Source organism: Podarcis liolepis, assembly GCF_965112155.1.
Source record: "Podarcis liolepis genome assembly, chromosome: 5".
NCBI classification, from domain to species: Eukaryota; Metazoa; Chordata; class Lepidosauria; order Squamata; family Lacertidae; genus Podarcis; species Podarcis liolepis.
This window is the reverse complement of record NC_139556.1, coordinates 28,023,007-28,045,313: the sequence shown is the minus strand read 5'-3', so window position 1 is coordinate 28,045,313 and position 22,307 is coordinate 28,023,007. Positions and strand designations below refer to the sequence as shown.

Here is a 22,307-nt window from a genome sequence, read left to right as displayed (position 1 = left end):
GTTTAGAAAAGATAGCGGCCAGCAAAATTCTTTAGCTAAAACTGGGGCTGACTTAAAACTACACCCCAGCTTCTTCTTCTTTTTTTTTTTTGCAAATGATTTTGACAGTTTGCCCCAATCCCCACCAATCACCCTGTTTTGACAGGATGATTGGTGGGGAATGTTCCTCATTAAAATATCTGTCCATTCATTTGGATTGACCTTGCTCTCAGCTGCCGACTCCCACCTCAGCAATGGTTAAAGCTGATTGATTATGTAGTACTGTGATCTCATTCCATTCACCATGTTATCTCTGATTGGGTGGGATCATCCTTTGCGGGCAGGAGGAAATTCCCCCAAAGGGATGAAATGATCCCAATATATTGATGATATGAAATGTCCAGACGCTTTATATTCAAAAGAACTTTACTTCAGGAGCATATAGCTGAGAAGAACACCCCTACAATCTCATGCTTATTCACTTATAGAGAGCACAAGTTTCTCCCTATTAACATTTAGGGATCTTCCTCTGTCTGCTTCAACCCAGGCAGACCACATTGACACACACTGTCCTCAGCAGCATCCAGAGAAACCTCTCTCAGCAGCCATTCTCCCTCGCACACACAGAGAGAAGAACAGGAAAACAGTTAAAAATGACAGTTACTTGAATAACAGTCACAACAGAATGGAATGCCTTTCTCATGTGACTCACAGCCAGCCAATCACATGACTTAGCTACTGACAAAGGAAAAAACCCATGCTATAAAAACACAGCAATTTAATACAGTATAAGCAACATTCCCATTTCAGGAAATTAAACCATTATCCTTAACAGATGTAGTGCTCCATGACTCTCTGTATAGCCCTTACAACTTTTGCCAGGCTGCACCTCCTCATCCATACCCCCTTTCCTCAAGCCAGGCCCCTTACTGACCCAAGTTGCGTTCTCCTTGAGTGCTTTAGCCTGGCTGGAATGTATCCTTGAATTCTGATCATGTGCCTTGCTTGCTTGAAAAGAAGATAGAGAAAGTGTGCTGGTCTATGTAGGAACTAGTCTACTGTATAAAGGTAGCATTTGCATTCATTTCTCTGCTCACGTTCACCATTGGCCCCACTGGCATGTGCCCCACAGAAGGGAATCCAACCCTTTGTCTGGAAAATGGTTCTCCACCCCGATCTAAACGTTTGGCAGAAATATTCCCTGTTTGACCCCCATAATCAAAACGGGCAGCTATTCAGAGCAGCTCTAGAGACATTTTGTATCCACCCTCCCTATCTGAATGCAATATTGAAGCAGTTTCAACTAGCAATAAAGAAAATCAATGCTTGAAATAAACTTATGCGTATTAGGGGAGATGCTGCCAGCAGCGCAACTTATGTAAACAAAGATGGGCTTATTCAAAACTTTTTTGTATTCATATGTGGGCATTAGCCCCCAGCAGCTTTATTTTGATGCATTCAAGTAATAAGACATAGCAGATACAGACTTATAAGGGCACGAAATGGCTGGATCATTTCCACAGCATAATTCACTCGGCAGAGATTTGTGTATGAATTCTATCCCTCTCTTTCCGTGTCTGCCTTGGTGGAGGTGAGATAAATTCACTCCAAAATGGCCCCGAGGACCTACAAATGTAAGGAATCCCAGGCCAAATAGAGACCTGTCAATCTCCCGACACAGCGGGAGACAACCCTGGCACTTAAATTTTGCAGCAATAACTCATTTCCTTGCAACTTCTGTGTGAGTGACCCTTTGACTTTATCAGCCTCTCTCTGAGAGAGACCGAGTTTCATTCCTCTTTTTTCGTCCCTTCATCAGGTCATTTAAACTTAGTTCCTTAAATATGCAGGGGAGAGAGAAACTTGTGCAGATCGCAAGATCTACACCCAGGCCATCTAAATCAGGTATGTGAAATGGGTATGAAATGGATGAGTAAGGCATGCCTACTTAGAGTGTGAAGCTTAATTTGTGCATGTGTGATGCAACTTCACCCAGAGGCCTCTAGCAGGACATCGCCTTCCCCAGTGTGCCCCCCCCCCCAGCCACCATCAATAAGTACACTTTGGGAAGGAAATGAGGCAATGCACAGGGTATCCCAGTGTTGGGAGAATCACAGAGGCTGGTTCAGAGTGGCCATGTGTCCTACTTTACTGTCCTCTCTTTGAAGGCATCCTCTGTTTGAAGAGCTGCCCTATCTAAGACCTGTTAAAGATAAAAATCCACAAGAATGGAGAATTGCAGCCTTGAAGTTGCGTGTCAACTGTTGGGCATACAGGTAACCTGTATGTCTGCTCAGTCTGCTGTCCAAATGTTGTCACCTTGCCACAGCCTTCCCCACTATGATGAGATGCACTGTATTTCTATTTCAGTCTTAGCAATTATTTCAAATTCTATACATACATATTAGCTTATGCAAATGTTATGCAAATCCTCTTTTGTAAAATGATGTACAGTCGTATTTTAGATCCTGAACGCCCAGGAACTCAGACATTTTGGCTCCTGAACGCCGCAAAGTCATTGTTCTGGTTTGCGAACGTTCTTTTGGAACCCGAACGTCTGATGGGGCTTCCGCGGCTTCCTGCAGCCAATCAGAAGCTGTGTTTTGGTTTACGAATGTTTTGCAAGTCAAACGGACTTCTGGAATGGATTCCATTCAGCTTCCAAGATACGACTGTATTTCCCTTGTTTTGGTGGCCCCTCTGCATTCAGACTCTACTGTACTATCTGTGACATCATTCATACTCTACAATTCTATGATTCTATGAGGAGTGCAATGGGGTCAAAATTTGCAACTGAGTTTGGGGGTGAGGGAACAAGCAACTTCCTTAAAAAAAAAAGTAGCAGGTTTTGCTGAGTCCGATTTTGAATCAAGCCAAGGAAAGACATCGCTAGCCTGTAGTCAGGATTAGGATTGCTATCATACTGCTTTAGGTCTCTGAAACATTAACACCTATACCCAGCCTGTGCTCATTTAACTCAGCTCTTTGTAAGTGATGACCAAATCCCAATGGGAGAGCTGCATACTCACATGCCCCACTACCTCCAAAAAGCTTTCCTTAAAGCCTTTATTAAAAGATTTATTTCAATTCCTGCTGGAACAAATTCATTCTGCGCTATGGCCTGAAGCACTCTGAAACTCCGGCGCTGATAAAAATCACCAGAGGAGCAGACTACCGCAGACAAGGGTTTTGATATTTAGAAGGCCTTGTGCCTGCAACAGCTGCCACACCACTACCATGGCTGCTGAGAAGAACGGAGGGAGGGAATGCTCTTTGGGCAACAAGATTCTAGGGCATTCTGATTAAGCAGCCACTGTAATTGACCTCCAGAGTAAATGGGTAGCCAGGGACAAGAGAGAAAGGGGGCGGGTAGATTTTGCATATGTAGAGTGGCCTACTTATGTATACTCCAATATGAACTTATAGGACTGTCATTGAAATTCTACTCAATATTGATCCAGAGCAGATTCCAATGTATAGTTAGCAAAGTAGAAACTTAAACAAGTTGCAGAATTCCCAAAAATAGACCAGAGGAAATTAATATTTCATCCAGCAGAGCTTTACTGCTATGAGAATAGTGGTTACAAATCCAATACATTCAGGGTTGTAACTGTCCATAAGAAATCAAGTTGCAGCAGACTTAACTTAAACTTACAGTAATTTATACTAAGACTAAACCTTAATACTATACGTATACAGAAGACCACACAAGAAAGGAAAAAGGATAGAAAGAGAAAGTGAAACCCAGGGTCCTTCTGGCCTATTTTTATAGTCAGCATGACCTTGACTGAAGAGATAACAGAACCAGTTTAAGCCAGCTGTACTCAGCTTCTCTAAAGGAATAACCCTTGTTTCTTTCACACAGAGAAGCTTTCAGAACTCTCTCGAATTAATTAGAATAGGAGAGAGCTCTACACATCAGATCAATATTTTCTGCACTAAGAAATGCAAACTGACAAGGACATCTCAGTTTTCATTGGAGAAATGTTGGATGGTATGCATCAAATTTATCTTTTTGAATGCATTCATTTGCAGCCTTCTGAATGCAAAAATGCTGCAATTCTCCGTGGGTGCCACCTCCATAATTCTGATCAGTATTGTGTATACGTTGACCAATAAGGTGAAAGCGGCTGTGGTGATACTTCACTGGAAAGCTCTGTGCATCTTTGATAAAGCAAGAGCAGTGACCTTTGCTTTCTAGATTTAGGTATGCACTCTGAGTGACTCAGCTGGGGCCAGAGGGCGAAACTCTTGCACTCTGATTTACCTGCTGAGCAGATGACATTTGCTTTCAAGGAAGCAGCACAGGCACAAAAGGAAATGGAAGATCTGAGCGACAACGGCATGCTTTGTGGTATCCCTCCTATCTACAAAGGATGTGCCAGTTTCTCTTCCAGACTATGTAGGGAAATGTACAGAGAACGTCCATGCTGCACTGTGGTCTACGATTGTAAGATTATTTGAACACCTGGTTCTGTGAGTTTCTCAGCAGAACATGTTGTCACTCACAGTTTGGTGACGATGAAGCACTTGTGAAGACATCAGCACGTATAAACACAAGAGCTAGGAGATTTGGCAACCAGCACAAAGTGTCCAGTTCTCTGAAACCACCATAGCAGATTGAGGAAAAGAGTTACCGACTTGCCAGCTATCCACTCACTTAGTGCCCCCAAAGCAGCTGGCTAGTAGGGGGTGCTTCAAATTGCAGATTCTGAAGTTGCCAGGTGGTATAAGGCACCAGGAGCCTTCAAACCCCTTGCCTGTATAAATAAGATGCAGCTGTGCCCAGACCACTGCCTGTACACCACCAATACTTATTTGCATCGTTTTATTTACATATCACATCTCCAATATGGATTTCAATGTAACAACCCCTTCCTCCACAGCCTTGGCACCTTTTGGTTTTGGTGTTGAGACATAGCCTGTAAGTGGGAACTTGGTTGATGAAAGGTATCGTTTTAGCCTGTTCTAAGGTTTTCCCTGTATGGAAGTGAGAGATGGACCATAAAGAAGGTTGATTGCCAAAGAATTGATGCTTTTGAATTCTGGTGCTGGAGGAGACTCTTGAGAGTCCCATGGACTGCAAGAAGAACAAACCTATCCATTCTTAAGGAAATCAGCCCTGAGTGCTCACTGGAAGGACAGATCCTGAAGCTGAGGCTCCAATACTTTGGCCACCTCATGAGAAGAGAAGACTCCCTGGAAAAGACCCTGGTGTTTGGAAAGATGGAGGGCACAAGGAGAAGGGGACGACAGAGGACGAGATGGTTGGACAGTGTTCTCGAAGCTACCAGCATGCGTTTGACGAAACTGTGGGAGGCAGTGGAAGACAGGAGTGCCTGGCGTGCTCTGGTCCATGGGGTCATGAAGAGTCGGACATGACTAAGTGACTAAACAACAACAGCAACAAGGACTAGCAGTTATGGATAAGAGACATCACACTAAGTGTAGCCCATTTAAAATATGATGGGTGCAATATTGACTCCAATATAAGTCTCCTGTTAAATTCCTATTGACATTGACAAAACATCAGATTTTGGCATGGTGACTGTGCCATGCTGAAAAGCACAAATATTTTTTGAATGTGTATTGAGACTGGGACATCCTTTCCCAAGGGAGGTAATTAACAGTGCTCCTAAAGACTATGTTTGCTTCGACAATGCCGTACAATCAACCCCAAACAGCGGATTAAGATAACACAAGCATCTTCTTCAGGGAGATTTAAATGAGTCCAGCATGGATCAATTGAAGTCTGACACATTCCGCTCTCGTGTACAAGGTTTCTGGCTAATGCCGTTCTAGTTAGTTTTGTTTATAAATGTCTCCAGTGGGAATTAAGACAAAGGATTGGTCCCTGCTCCTGCATCTTGTAAGCAGTGGGACTTCTGAGCAGGAAGAAGAAACAAAAATGAACGAAAAATGTCTATTGCTAAGGGAAGAGTTGAAACAGTATCGTAAGCCCAGTTTTACTTTGTGAAGGCAAAATACAGTAAAGGATCTTTGATCAAGCACTGCCTCGGCCGCACCAGACCTAAATGCAGCGAGGCCACGCCCCCCGGCCCAGCCGATTGGCTGGCCTGGGAATGACGCATCTGAGGATTCCCTGGTATCACGATCATGGGGTGGAGCGTGAGCCCACAACCCCACCTCCTCCCTAGCTCGGGAGTGGCAATACCCACTTAATGTGTGACCTCAAAATTCCAGATACCCCCCAAACTGATGCCAAAGGTTAGTGCTAGTTTTGTGCCGTTTTGTGCTGCAAACCCCACGTTTTGTGTCTCCCCCCCCCCACTGACTAATTGTCACTCAAACCAGGGTCACAAGTAAATGGCCAAAAACCCAACCTTGTCCGATTGACTACAAACCGGTGCCCAAGTGGTGCACTGATTTGGTGGCATTTCGTACCGCAAACCCCACTTTCTGTGCTGCTGCCCCCAAAGGGAGTAATTAACACTCAAACCAGGGGCCGTAAGTGGGGACTTAAGTCCCCACATAGCCAACTTAGCCTTAGTGGGGACTTAAGCTGGCTAAGTTGGCTTATTGTGCTAAGTGGGCTAAGTTGGCTAAGTGGGCCCCTTTTAACTAACTTAAGTCCCCACTTAGCCCACTTAGCCTTGCCCTTCCCCTCTGGTAAGCATAGTGATAGTGGTGGTGGGAGGCTGCTGCTCCTCCCTTCCCCCCACTACTGCCTTTCCATCTCCAGCCACTTGTCCCTTCCAAGTCTTCCTTCTTCCTCGCCACACTGCTCTGTAGATGTTCTGCAGAAACAAGGGTTCCCAGGCCTAATTCTCCACCACACATGTCTTCTACACAAATTAAGTTTAGCTCCATAGAGAACCCATTTCTCAACATCTGCTATATAGAAGCTTGCATCCATCTTAACAATTTTGCTTCGAATGAAATACGGAATTGGGGAGCAAACACAATACTTTCTTCCACTATTCCCCCCACTTGTGAGATTTCATTCAGCAGTTTGTTGGTAACTTCACAACCGTCTAAAGCGGTGCTTGCACTGTGATGAATGGGCTGGTTAGCTGAATGTCAGATACGAGATGCTGATTTGTGACTGGCCTGCACGTTCTGCACAGTGATGATAATAACATTAATACTTAATTATTATTGTCCCCTATAAAGCTGTGAGGTACTGTACATTGATTAAAAAATACGATAGACCAAGCCTGGAGGATTACAGTGTAATTAAGGTTAGGACACATCAGGGAGCAAAGAGAAGGAAGGAGAGAGAGAGAGAGAGAGAGAGAGAGAAGACAAGAAGGGTCAGTCATCAAAAGCTAGGATGAAAAGATGTGTCTAAAGCATGGGGGATATTGAGGAGAGGGCTTTCCATGCACATTATAAACAGATAATTTGTTGCAGGTTATTTTGACCATTTTTCAGAGATAAAATGCTTTGCCTCTCCAGGATGCTTTGCCCTGAATTAATTTTTGTTTGCCTTCAGTTGACATTGTCTGTTCCTTACGTGATCCCTGATTGGTTATGATCTCCAGTCTGACCAGTTCAGAAAACATTCCCTTACTCTAACTTGGCTTCGTTTGCTCTCATGATGTCAACATGCAGCCAAATATGATGTGCTACAGGGCATTGGGATAAAATCACATTTTCTATTAGCTGGAATCACACTCAGAAAAACCAAGAAGTCATAATCAGAAAATAAAACGGCACCAGTACATGGGGAATTTATAAGGGAAATTAATGGGTTTAAAAAGCACTGCAAAATACAGAGAAACAGACAAACATTCAGTGCAGTCCTAGGACAAACAGGTGTCTGAATGTAGTAACAGAGAAGAGGAAAGCTGGATGTCTGGTGGGACACAAGGATGAAACAGAGGGGGTCATCTCAGATTCAGCTAAATCACTGAGACCAAAATCCTGAAATGAAAGAGAGGTTTTAAATGGATTCATTCTGCAAGGAGCACAGGGCTGTAGTGGAAGCTGAGTTGGTTCAAGGTCATCCACTGAGCTTCACAGCTGAGCACCTGAGATTGCATAATAATGGTGGTACAGTCAAATGTATAAAACAACAGATAACGCATGTTGGAGATGTAAAGAAACAGAGGGCACTTTTATCATATGTGGTGGCAAAGTAAGGTTGTTAAAAGGTATTGGGAAATGATATATAATGAACTGAAAAAAATGTTCAAAAAATAACCTTTGTCAAAAAGCCAGAAGCCTTCTTGTTAGGTATTACAGGAGTGGATCTATCGAAAAAATATAAAACATTGTTTATGTATGCAACAACAGCCGCTCAAATACTATTAGCACAATCTTAGAAAGAAGAAGTTGTCCCCACAAAAGAAGACTGGCGAAATAAATTAATGGAATATGCGGAAATGGCAAAATTAACTGGGAGAATAAGAAATCATGAAGACAATAAGTTTAAGAAGGAATGGGAAACGTTTATTGCAGATATAAAAAAGCAATGTATACAAGTTAATACATGAGCAGGATTTTAAAAATGCTTGTAATATTATAGACAAGGTACAAGAATTGGAAAGAAAAACAATTAAAGCTTTTATGGACATGCATGAATTACATATAACAAAGGAACCGGGGGGTGGGGAGGTAGAGGGAAGTCAGGGGATTTTAATAATCCCAAATTTTGGATTGAAAATGGATTGTACGTACAGTTGATTTAATGCTTTGATATATGATTTTTTTTCTATAAATGATGTTTTGTTATTGTAAAAAAATCAAAATAATAATAATAATAATAATAATAATAATAATAATAATAATAGAGTCCTCAGACTCGGGGGCTATGCAGGAAGCCAGATGGGAAGCCCAAGAGTGCCCCTTTCTCCCACTCCATTCTATGCTGCACTATGGGTTTAAAAAAAGCATTATGCTCATTGATAAGACATTGGGGATAGAAAATTGATAAGACCTTTCTTCCAATGAGCTTAAGGTGGCATGAACATTTCTTCTCCTTCCTAATAGGGGATGGAGTTTTTGGTCACCTCTGTGAGGTAGGTTAGGGTGAGAGATAGGGACTGACTCAAGATCATTCTGGTGTGCTTGCTCAGGATCAGGCAGCTGTCAAGGGTGTTCCAAGCAGGCACAGGGGTGTTGAGTTTTGTGGCTTCACTTGCCCTTCACGCCTTCAGTCTACACATGGCAGAGAAATCTCTGCACATCTGTATTGCCAGAACAATTCCAATTTCTCTCCATTTTTAGTCTCTGCAGCTATCTTTGCATGAACTCCAGATGAATACTAATCAATCACTGTGCATGAGCACAAAATTGCTTAAATAAAAATCTCAATATTAAAATGGATATTTATATAGTTCTTTAAAAATTAGCATTTAGAAGCAATAAACAGCCATACCATTAAACACCCTCGACTGATTCAAAGGATTTAAAACCATGTATTTAAATTGCTGTATAACGTTAATTTGACAGTCTACATGATTTCTGCACTTTAAAAAAATGTCCCCAGTTCTTTGCCAAGGTACCCCAAACTCTGGATGTCTGAATTATGTGCATAATAAGTATGACTTGACTAATCATTTTTCTTTGTTCTCTATTCCTCTTGTGGACTACAGTCTCTGAATAGAGAACACTTGGGCCTCTATTGATAGATGTAACCAGAATTGCCCCCAAGCTACACACTTGCTTCTTCAGAAGGCATGCAATCCCATACAGAATACCCAATTCACCAATTCGCCAAACATGGGAACCACCCACCCAAACAGCCTCCACCACTCTGCCACGACTTTCTCCATCAAGAAGAGGGTATTCACAACTGGGTGATAGTTATTCGAGGATACTCTCTCATTCAGTCTTCATCTCCAAGAAAAAAGAGTTTGGATTTGATATCCCGCCTTTCACTCCCCTTCAGGAGTCTCAAAGCGGCTAACATTCTCCTTTCCCTTCCTCCCCCACAACAAACACTCTGTGAGGTGAGTGGGGCTGAGAGACTTCAGAGAAGTGTGACTGGCCCAAGGTCACCCCGCAGCTGCATGTGGAGGAGCGGAGACGCGAACCCGGTTCCCCAGATTATGAGACTACCGCTCTTAACGACTACACCACACTGGCTCTCCCAGGAAAACCAGGGGGTTCCTGGCAGTGGACCCCTGAATATGGTCTTGGCCTTCAGCAGATGCCCAACCTCACCAGTTCTTGATGCCGTTATTGTCCACAGTGCGACTAATTAATTCAAGAATCATCTGTATTTAATATTAATTACATTGCATAGCTATTAATTTGCTTTGTGCAGTAATACTCTAGAGCAGCCCTCTGTAGGCCGTTGCCAGAGCACGCTTATTCTCCATGACTTTACTGGAATCCAAGGACTTTGCTCTGTAAATGTCCAGTAGTTTCTCTGACATCTGCAGGGCTCTGGCGTGTTATTTACACTTAATGAATACACATGAGCCAAGCACCATGAGGCCTGATTGTGAGCTTCTTGTGTTTTTTCTGGAGATTGCCAGAGTTATGAAAGGGAAAGCTGGAACTGTTTCTTGCATTATTAAGTGTGAGACTTTTGGCCTCACACAGCTGCTTAGGTAACCACTAGAGGGGTTCAGAACCATTTGGCAATGGTCCCCCAATGAGAAGGAACCCCCTGTGGTTATTGACTGAATAGATTTTCTCATTTAAAACTGGCAAATTTCAGATTGCTCTGAATATGAATGGGAAAGTCCTAATGGCAAATATACAAGCACAGAGCCAGGCCACTTTTAAGAACACCTAAAATGCAAAGATCCCATCTTCAGAATAAATTCACTCACAAGACAGATCGATATCTACCTGTAACCATAAAAACGTAAGAATGTCGTCACTCTGCAGTTCATGTAGCTGCTGACAAACAAGGAGGAGGGAATTGGAGAAAGAGGCAGCCAAGGGGAACAGCTGAGACTGGTGAGTGAGCAGACAGGTGGAGAATGATTATAGAGGCAGGTGGACAGAGAGCTGAAGCTTGTGAGTGAGCAGGCAGGTGAGTAAGACTAGTGAGAGAGTGGGTGACCCAGGCCACTGAGTGGAGCATTGGTGGGCTATGAGGAGAAGGGGAGCTGAGGTGAGTATCAAGGAGGAAGGGGAGTTGAGCAAGGTATAAGAAGAAGGGGATTGGACAGGGGATGGGGTTTGGCAGATGACAGGTAGGTGGGGTTGATGAGTGAAGCAAGCAGGGGCCACAGCCCCTAGTGTATATATAAAGTGGTTCATAAAAACAAATCAACTTGGAGGCTTTCCACACCTCAGCCTTATAGGTATGAACACTATGTTATATTCCAATAGTGAAGAGATAATAGATTGGAAAGTGTTGAGGAGATTCGTTAACATCTGTAGGCCTGCTGTTGGATTCACTGAAAGTGAAACTTCAAATAATGCACCATTTTATGCACAATATTTATGGTTTTCTCATAATAAATAGCAATTTCAGCCATGCAGATCAGGGATGTTTGCCTGCTTGGGCTCAAGGAAAGGTTAGTGGGGAAAGGATCTGCCCCTTTATCCATTTATTTGTTACAAAAATCACTCTGTCCCATGAAGGTAATGGCCTTGACACTTCTGGTATAATATATTTCACTGGGCTGTTGTGAAAAGAAGCAAGGAAGGGCATTTGTAGGAGAACAAAAAAGTAAAACAGTGGTGTTCCAAACAAATATAGATGGTGTGTGTGTGTGTGTGTGTGTGTGTATGTGTGTGTGTGTTGTGTACAATTCTGCCTTGCCCTCTCTAAAAAGAGCCCCTATCCATAGATCTTCAGAGATGAAGAAGCAATGTCCAAAGTTAAGCCCTCTGTTTTTTTCCTTCCTCTCAGATCTGCTACCATTCGAAAGGCTCAGCAATAAAAGTGATGTCAACATATGCAATCCTGGTTGGGCCAAAAACTCCCATAAAGACATAAGAAGAGCCCTGCTGGATCAGATGATTGGCCTACCTAGTCCAGCATTCTGTTCCGCACAGTAGATAGCCAAATGACTCTGGGAAGCCCACAAGAAGAATATAGGTGCCTTAGCCCTTTCTTGTTGCTGTTTCCCAACAACTGGTGTTCAGTGCAGGGTTTTTATTTTTATTTTGTAGGTAGTATATAGACACCATGACTAGTAACCTTATACTTCATGAATCTGTACATCATGCAGAAATGTTTAGCCAGCTTAAACTCTGAAGGGTAGTTGACCCAAAGTAGATTATGTGATAAGTCCTGCTGAATGAGCTATCTGGGCCGATGAAAGGCGGCTCATAAGGTAAGAATGTTTTAGAATTCTGGGTAATAGAGGGTGCTGATTGGGAAATGATGAGGTGGTGAGTATTCCAATATTAAGTCAATTTTCTCCATGGCTTCTGAATTCCTTCTGAAGGACTTATTAGGTAATCAACCCGGCAGGAGACTTCATTGCTGCTTACAAGTTCCATTTATGCACATATCCTCCAGCTGTTGAGCTTGTCTTGCGTCCGCTGTGCTTGAAACAGGTTTCTGCTTTAGCGATACCAGCTCAGCAGTTGGTGCAAGTCAAAGGAAAGCCACTCAGTGGCAGCTGCGAAGGGCGACCCAACAGCCCAGAACTAACCTGCTATGAGCTGCAGAGCCCAGTGATCCAGAAAAGTGCTGTCATTTCAAGAATAAATGCAGAGTCTGGGGACCCTGAGCAGAGGCACTGCCTGCTTTTCCTTATGGGGCAAACAATGTTATAGCATCATAGAGGCTTCTTCGTATGTAATAGATGCACTTGCCCCGCTGTGGGAACAAAGCAGGGAAACTTTCCTATTTGTCCTTAGACAACTTTGTCACAATTTAAGTCTCACTCTGAATTTTCAAAGGCATCTCATTTAAGTGTCTAGCAGATGCAAGATGGGAGCTGAGGCAAATGTGAGCATCATCACAAAGGGTGTTTATATAGCCTCCAATTACACCATAGGAAGAAACCACAGATTTGGTGATGGAAATTGTACCTCATTTAAAGCCAATGTGACCCACTGCTATTCACATTCACCCTGGCAATAGGTTGTTTCCCTCTTCTTCCAAGCAGCAGCATGTTCTGGAAGAAGCTTCGTGGGATGCATTGTGAAAAGAGAGGCCTATGGCACTCTTCATGATATCTGTTTACAGTACTCATAAATATATCACTTGTCATGCTTTCAACATCAAGTGATTATCTTGCCATCAAATGATTATTATTTGGAACCAATCAGGCTTGATAGGAAAATGCAACTTCTCATTTGGAACAAATCAAGCTTGATATAATAGTGCAATATGAGTCTGTATGAGTCATTTGCAGCAGAGTCACTACCTAATCAATCATGTGATAACAGGGATGCTTGAGCATTTTGCTCCTTTGCTAATTCTGATATGAACTGAGCTGATCCATACTTCCTGGGTTAATGTACACAGTGCTTTTTTCTGGGGGAATGCAGGGGTACATATACCCCTAAACATTTTGTGAATCTAAGTTTGGCCTCATTGAGGGGCATTATTTCAATTTGAGGAAAATGAGAGTACCCCTAAACATTATTATTATTTTTTAGAGGTGGGGAAACACTGAATGTACAAATTGGAACCTGTTTATCCACCCACTTTTGAACTTCCTGCATGTGTATACATGGTTGTGCACATACTGAACATGCAGAAACAGGTGGTTGCCTATACTTTTGAAAACAACAGCAACACAAGAATGAATTTTCCCCAAGGCTGTTTCTTATCAGTCACATTCAAAACTTAGCATTTCTCCCAGCCCATAAAATTTCAATACAAAGTCTGATCCTGGTTTTCACAATCACAGGACTACCAAAACCTCAAACACTATATTGTAATGTATTTTTTGCTTATGCTGATGTTCTTAAATGTGTTGTATGTGATTTGTGCTGTATTTGTGATGTTCTCTTATGTTCTATCATGTTGCTGCTATTTATTGTTTGTAAGCCACTTTGGGATTCATTTGAATGAAAAGCAACATAGAAACAGAATAAATCAAAACCAAACTTTATGATAAGGACAACGAAGAATGAGACTGAGGAGGGGCTGGCGCCGCCGTATTAAGGCTACTATACACGCCCCCTCGGAGGCACCTGGTTGGGTGCTTGCCGATGGGCGTGGGCGCCAGCCAGGTAAGTGGGAGGCAGGGGGCTAACGCCCCCTGCTAGAGGCGGGGCTTGGGCTCCCGCCCACAACCACTCCCCTCTCTTCAGGAGGAGAGTCTTTTTCATAATGAAGTCTTTCCAATGGCATCCTCACTTTCTCCTTACTCCTGTTAATATAAACTAAGAATTTGAACCAAATGCACACAAAACACTCTCTCTCTCTCTCTCTCTCTATATATATATATATATTTGCTTTAAAGAAGCCCCAAGCTTTCAGGTACGCCAACAGGATTTCCTGGGCCCAGTACACTAAGAACATAAGAAGAGCCTTATGTTCAGCTCCGAGGGCCTTCTGACGGTTCCCTCACTGCGAGAAGTTAAGCTACAGGGTAGCCGGCAGAGGGCCTTCTCGGTAGTGGCACCCGCCCTGTGGAATGCCCTCCCATCAGATGTCACAGAAATAAACACTATCTGACTTCTAGAAGACATCTGAAGGCAGCCCTGTTTAGGGAAGTTTTTAATGTTTGATGTTTCATCGCTTATTCTTGTTCTGTTGGGAGACACCCAGAGTGGCTGGGGAAATGCAGCCAGATGGGCAGGGTATAAATAAAAAATAATTGTTGTTGTTGTTGTTGTTGTATAAATGGATAGAGCCCCCTGCATCATCGTCACTCCTCCCCTCAGTCTGTAGGCAAGCACTGCTGCTTCTGTACATATTAAGTTATCCTAGCCTATCTCAAGGACTGTTGCAAAGGTTGAGAAAAGCAGGGAGGAGAGGAAAATACAGGCAACCGTGAACTCCTGGGAGGAAAAGCAAGGTAGTAAAATATATTCCCATTTACAGATCATGTGAAGAAAAAGAGAGATGCACAAAGCCAAAAAAGCAGCCCTCCCTTGCTTAATCGTCAATGTTTTGTACTGTTATTTACAGCAAAATCACACCTACCCACCCCCCCACAAACCCCCACAACAATCTGGAAGCATCTCCTCCTGGAGTTGCATGTGCCTCCTTCGTTGCTGGGATTTAGATGTCAGCTAAAGACATTTCTGTTTGCTCAGGACTTTTTCAGTCTGATATGGTAATGTTTGCCCTGATCAGCAGTGTGTGGATTTGTATTTTTAATGACTGTTACTTTATGAATATTTCAGTTTTGCATTTGTTTTAATCACCGATGCAATTGGGTTTTTTCATCCTTTGTTATACATTGGGCTGGACTTTTTTTTTTTTTGAGGAAGGGCAATTCATAAATGCAGTAAACAACAACAACAATTAATATCACCATTTAAATGTGGAACTAATTGGGTAACTTTGGGTCATTTGTTGCCACCATGTCTAACCTACCTCTCTTGTTTGTCGTCAGGATGAAATTGAGGTTCCCTATATGCACATAGGGAGTCACCTCTTGTGCCGTCCCCCGTCCCCAATTTAATCAGACTATTTGTCAATATGGAGAAGAAGTGTCTGCTCTGGCTGCAGTTCTCCAGGCTTTCAGCTCATTCCCATGCTTATTATCTGAAATCCTTTGGAACAATCCAGATGCATTTTGTGATAATGCAAATCATGTGTTCTACCAGTGAGCTATGATACCTCTTTAGTCTTCTGGAAGAAGGCTGAGACAATACAGGCAACAACCAATTTACACGTGTCCGATTGGTGTGTCATTGTGCACAAGCACATGGCTTCAAACTCAGAAATGACCCCAAAATGTTGCTAAAATGTCACTGGGGTGGTGCCGGAAACCTACTGCTAACTTGGCAAATGCAGAAGCCTGAATGGTTATATTTTGAACCCCATTCTTTTGCCCCACTCTCTAGGTGGCTACAAGCTTCCCTGTTTACCTACTTCATAAATCCCCATATCGGCATGATTCCTGGAACCCCCTGGGTTTGCAAAGAGTTTGCTGATGCTGAAGTGACTTCAGCTGTTGTCTCCAGTCCTAGTTACATAGCCACGCTACTGATTTATAAACTAATTACGCAAGCGGACTGCCTCCTGGGTCACTGCTGGTATTCATTCTGAACGTGTTCCAGCTTTGAAATATTTAGACAGCTGTCCAGAATGGGTACATTTCTTGGCCTCTAAATGTTAACTGTGCACGACTGCCAAGGAAATCTCACCTGTGGCAAACGTATCCCAAAGCCAAAGTTGCACATTTATAGGAGAAGATGGAGCCATTATTCACGCTTATGAGGGGATTTTTGCCCAACTCAGGTCTGAAAATCTAAATCTGTTGTGGAATGATTCGTGCTTGCATGTTCGCTGCCTTATAACTGAAGCATCAGATGGTGACTTGCATGTGTGAATGAGCCACTGCATATCAAACACCACAGAGAGAACATTTAGATCAGTGTTTCCCAACCTTTTTTGGGCAAAGGCACACTTGTTTCATGAAAAAAATCTCGAGGCACACCACCATTACAGCCCCGTGACGTCAGCGTGCAGCGTCACGCCGGGAGGGACATGAATTGCTAGCAAATTACATAATCACCTCCTTGAGGGCTGGCTCATCTTCTCCGAAGGCAGAACCCCATTAATTAACAGCACAGACTCACACCATAGCCAAGACGAGGGGGGAAAACCTCAGTCATGCACAGTCATGCACATGTGGGGGCTAAATGAGGACGAAGACCGGGCAGAGAGCAGGGTTCAAATCACCCCACCTGGCCAGGACAATCCCTGGGTGCTCCCTTGGGCCACTTGCCTGACCCACCTCGCAGGGCTGTTGTTGCGAGGATAACACAGGGAGAACCACGCGCGCCCCCGGGAGCTCCTTGGAGGAGAAAGCGGGCGATGAATGCAATGCACGAAATATATGAGAGGCGACCAGGTTTTGCAGGTGAGGGCCCCCCGCAAGCCTCCGCTTCCAACACCCGGCGCAACGACGCCGAAGTTTCCCCCTGGGCTCGGCTCGGGGAGCAGCGCTGCTCCCCCCCGGCTCCCCTTCGCCCTCCCGGCTCTCTCTGCCGCCCACTGGGGACCCCCCATACCTGCCAAGTCCGGAGCGCCGGTGGAAGTTGCATGCATGCATGCAGGGCGCCGCGTTGCCATTGCATTGCACTGCACTCCATGCAACGCCTGCACGCATGCATTGCCTTGCACGCCCGCCAAGGGGTCTCCCCGCGGTCCGATGCGTCCCCTCCGGCGTGGATGCAGCATTGCAAAAATAAAAAAACCCCGACGCAGCCCTACCTGGGGGGCAGCCTCCGCCTCCGCTGCTCCCCCTCCGCGGGGATCCCCGGGCTCCATCCTGCCGCCCGATCTCCGCGGGGGCGCAGGCAGGCTGCGCGGGGTCTGCGCAGAAGAGCCCCTGCCCGCCCGGCCGCTGCCGCTGCGCTCATTCCATGGCCGGGAGAAGAGCGCTTCAAACAAAACGCCCGGCCCGCCAGGCCACGCTGGGAAACGTAGTTCGCGCACCCCGCGCGGGCGCGGAGCCCAAGGGTGTGGGGACTACGGATCCCAGCAGCCCCCGCGCCGGGGACGGAGGGGGAGAGGCCGGGTGCAGGGATGGAGGGACGGGTGGGCGAGCGAGTGAGTGAGTGGCAGCCGCCAAGCCTTCGCCGAGAGCCAGGAAGGGCCTCCCCGGAGGAGGAGGAGGAGGGAGGCGGGAGGGAGGGAGGGAACCCCAGGGGTCATCTAGTGACGGCGCCCCAATCGAAAATTTGACTTAAAAAAAAATCTTTCGAATTTTTTAATTTTTCCCGCGGCACACCAGGCAACATCTCGCGGCACACTAGTGTGCCGCGGAACAGTGGTTGGGAAACACTGATTTAGATAATATCTGACGGAAGCAAGCCAGTTCAACTGGATATCATCATCAACTAGTTCCTTTCTTATTATGTATACAATAATTTGCACCCAGTTCTGTATATTCCATTCCCAATTCCTGTTGTGTTTGATGTCCCCTCTGTCCCCCTTGGCTCAACCCCATTCCTCTCTCCCTTTACACCTTACCCAACCTACCCACCCCTCCCTTTACACCTCAGCAGCTCTACCCCACCACCAACCACCACACTCCCTTTAACCTTGCCATCCTTATAGCTTGTCCAGACCACATCTCCCCAGCAACTGTCCTGCTCTGCTGCAACTTCTCTCTTCATCAGTCTCCAGTGCTGCTGAAATTGAAGCATTGGTTTGAGGTGGGCAGTAGAAGCAGAACAGGCCAGTTGCTGAGGAGCTGGCCTAGCCTGGCCTGGCTGTTCCTCTGCAGCTCACTTGGGCCACCTGCTACTTGCCTGCTTGGACAATCTACCTGCTGTTCTGTTGTCATATTGCAGTGACATAGCCACCAATCAGTAGCCACACAGACTGCAGCGTGATGACATTATTACATTTTATTATATAGTTATCCTGTGAACTGCCCTGTGATCTTGTGATGATGTGCGGTATAGTAACCTAATAAAAAAAATAGTAAATAAAATGAACAACCTCACTAAGAACATGAAGCAGAACTATTCCCTTAGTTCTGCTGAAAGACAATTTCCATCCTTCAGGAGTCACCTAGCAGCAATCATTCTATCTGCAACACAGGGAGACATGGCAAGCAGTGCCTACTTCACTAGCTTCTCATCCTTCTGAACTAGACCACAATTTACTTTACTCTGTGCTGAATTATGACCCTTTGGTCCATTTTTTAAAACAGCTGTAGTTCTTTATTCCCTACCCGGTTTGGGGAATTTGTGTGAAAAATGTCATCCTGACATAGCTTTGAATCATTGTGGCTGCCAACAGACATGGCGTTGACATGAATTCTGCAGTTAGTTGAAGCACCCCAATTTGACAGTTGTGCAGAATGGAATTTGCACAATAACCTGACGACTTTCAGTTGCTTTGTTTGAAAGGATTTGCATTGGCCCTAAGAAAGAACCTAACTTAGCTGAGAAGGGTGCAATATTCAGGTCTGCGGGATGTTCCGTAGAAAGCAGTCAGAAGTAAACTGAAAATCCAGGATTACGAAAATGTGCTAGTATTATTGAACAGGATATCTTCCAATTAGACTAAGACATTGTGAAGTTTGAATCAATTCTTCAAGTTGGCAGAACAACCCCACACTATCTGCATGCTTTATTTTGGAATTCAAAACTTGTTAAACGGGAGCACTTTCCTTTCAGAAAGAACATATGCTATGTCCTCATGGAGTCCAATTACTGTACATGCTAGAGACGATGCCAAACCCAAGGTCTTTTTGGCAAAGCCATGCTGCATACAGTCAGCATTTATCTCATTTAATCCCAGCAGGTGCTCAAATTGCCTTAAAGAGTGGCAGACTGCAAGTTATCACACTACACATGCAGCCTTCAGACTCCCTCAAATATTATTGAACTCTGGCCAGTGTAACTTTTCAAGTTTGTTTCCATGGACTGTATAGCTGTTGCTGCTCCATGTATAAACATGTAGGCTTGGTTCAGATATTGTCCCACCTCCAGTGATATCCTGTGCATGGTAGTCCCCAGAGTGCCAGGCTAAACATGGATTATTCTAAGATCTGGTCCTGGCCGTTACCATGCAAAGGATATTACTGCAAGGAGTAATGCTAAAAGTAAATTCTAGAGGTGCCACTGAGTTTTGCCAGTTGTCTTTTTTATTCTGCATTCATTAAAAAAAATCCATAACAACATAACATGAGGCAATACATAATTATACAAAAGAACTTTAAAATAACCAGAACAATACAGTGCACAGCAGTTTACTACATGTTGGGAAAATTTATGAGCACACTAAATGCATCCATTTAGCATTGACCATGAGGGACTGCTTAGCCAGGGAGATGTCTTGGTAATAAATCTAACCAGCAGGTGGGGGAATTCGGGAGAAATGGTGGTTTTATTACAGCTCTCTGACTGGTCACACAATGCAAGAAGGGGTCACATGCAAACTTATCCCAGTGTGGTGTAGTGGTTAAGAGTGGTAGTCTCGTAATCTAGGGAACCGGGTTCGCGTCTCCGCTCCTCCACATGCAGCTGCTGGGTGACCTTGGGCCAGTCACACTTCTTTGAAGTCTCTCAGCCCCACTCACCTCACAGAGTGTTTGTTGTGGGGGAGGAAGGGAAAGGAGATTGTTAGCTGCTTTGAGACTCCTTAAAAAGGGAGTGAAAGGCGGGATATCAAATCCAAACTCTTCTTCTTCATCATCATCTCTCTCGTTTTAGCTCCTAATTTCCTTATGCTTTTCCGTAAGTTTTTCAGCTATGGCAAAAGTTTAGGCTTTGGACCACCATCCCAGTTATGAGAACTGTGTGGAACACTTCCCTTGATGGGCTATCTTGAGTTGGGCAACAGCTCTCAAGCACAAGATTAAGTCCTTGTGCAATAGGCCTTTCAGGTTTTCCAGAAACATCAAGTGAAAGGCTAGCCCATTTATTGTTCATTCCTCATGATTTGTGCTCACGATGCTATCAGGGCCGTTATACATGATTGCACATTCAACACCATTTGCACCTGTAAAAGTTCTAGGGCAGTTATATTTCTTTGGCTGCAACTGGTGAATGTCCCATAGCTTCTTGTTGAAACTCCATAACTTTTTATACAATGTTTCCGTTCTTTTCTTTTAATGTGCTAAAGTGCAAGAATGCCGTGGCAATGTGCCAAAATGTATCCAAACGTTTGTGACATAGTCATTCTGACATCCTGTGAATGCTGGATATCAGTATTCTTTGGCAAGGGGGTTGTGTGGAAAGGAGTGTAGTAGTAGTAGTAGTAGTAGTAGTAGTAGTAATAATAATAATAATAATAATAATAATAATAATACAGTGGTACCTCGGGTTACATATGCTTCAGGTTACATACGCTTCAGGTTACAGACTCCGCTAACCCAGAAATATTACCTCAGGTTAAGAACTTTGCTTCAGGATGAGAACAGAAATCATGCAGCAGCGGTGCAGCGGCAGCAGGAGGCCCCATTAGCTAAAGTGGTGCTTCAGGTTAAGAACAGTTTCAGGTTAAGAACAGACCTCCAGAATGAATTAAGTTCTTAACCCGAGGTACCACTGTAATAATACTACCCTCGCCCATCTGACTGGGCTGTGCCAGCCACTCTGCATGACTTCCAACAAATATAAAAGCATAATAAAACTCTGCTGGTATGCCACATTCACTTACTTCCTGTTTATGCCAAATAATGGTGCTCCTTTTGTTGTTGTTGTTCTTTATTAACATAAAAGCAATGGCACACAAAAAATATCACCAAAGATACAAAACATAGAAGTAGTGCAGGGGAAACTCAGGCTTTTTCTGGACATCCCTTTTTTATTATTAAAGATTTCTTGGTTTACAAAAGTATGTGCAATGTCTCTTTTCTCAAGTTACGTTTTCTATAGGTCAATTTCATTTGTTGAGACATTAGGGTTATATTAGGAAGAAAAGGGGAGTCATGGTGGGTGAAGGTGGTGTCAGGTGGTGTCAGGGAACTGCCATCGGAGCCAGAGAGAGAGGGCTCCAGAGGGATTCCGAAGAGCGTCCCGGGAGGGAGAGAAGCAGCACATCTTCTGGGGAAGGAAATCAGCGTAACACCAGTGGAGAAGGGGGGCAGGTGGGGGAATCGGCGAGGTGGCTCCAAGACTCCTCGCTGGGAACCAGTGGGGAGAGCACGGGTCCTCCGATGCCCACACCCTCCCTGCGCAGAAGGTTTCTGCGCAGGGAAGCTAGGCGGAGACTAGGCGTCAAAGAGCTTCTGTGCTGGAAGAAGTTCAAGAAACGCCCACTAACGGATTCTGCCAGCGATTGAGACAGTGACGGGCGTGTGGCTGTCCAGACAGAACGGGTTCATTCAGGCAACCAGCCAAGGGTGGCATTGATTTACACACAAGCAACCCCTAGAACCATTACAGGTGGCAAAGTTTCTATATTACTTAATGTATGTGTGGGGTTTTGTGTCAGTGTCGCTTGTGCAGGTTCTCTTTGCTATTCGCTTGTGTTCTTTTGGTGATGGGAGAGGTTGGGGTTGGCCTAGGGCGAGGTTGCTTGTTTGTGATTGGCTGTGGTGAACTTTGTTTTCATGTGTGAGTGGGGTGTGTGTGTGTTTTTGAACCAGGTTAGCCATATTGATTCGTATGCTGTTGGTGGATTCTTGTCATTGTCTTGTTGTGCTGTGTATGTGATAAAGGGGAGCCATACCGGGGTGAAGGCATCTTCTTCTATTTCTGGACATCCTTGAGATTCACAAAGAGCCAAACAGCCCACTCTCTTTCTGTTGAGCCCCATGCCCACGATTCATTCAGTAGCATAGAACCAATAGAGAGCCAGTGTGGTGTAGTGGTTAAGAGCGGTAGTCACGTAATCTGGGAAACCGGGT

The 22,307-nt window shown here is 44.4% G+C and overlaps 1 long non-coding RNA gene across 2 annotated transcripts in view; it reads left to right on the top strand.

Moving 5' to 3' along the window:
- Positions 1-294: 294 nt before the first annotated feature.
- The window catches only part of LOC310706668, a 32,730-nt gene continuing 10,717 nt past the window's right edge, over positions 295-22,307 (top strand). The window contains exons 1-3 of one of the 2 annotated variants that reach the window (XR_014526035.1): positions 295-1,047; positions 1,799-1,884; positions 4,181-4,884. This is a non-coding gene — a long non-coding RNA (uncharacterized lncRNA). Of the gene's footprint in view, positions 1,048-1,798; positions 1,885-4,180; positions 4,885-22,307 lie in introns of those variants that run through there. The other variant, XR_014526034.1, reaches the window with a different exon arrangement.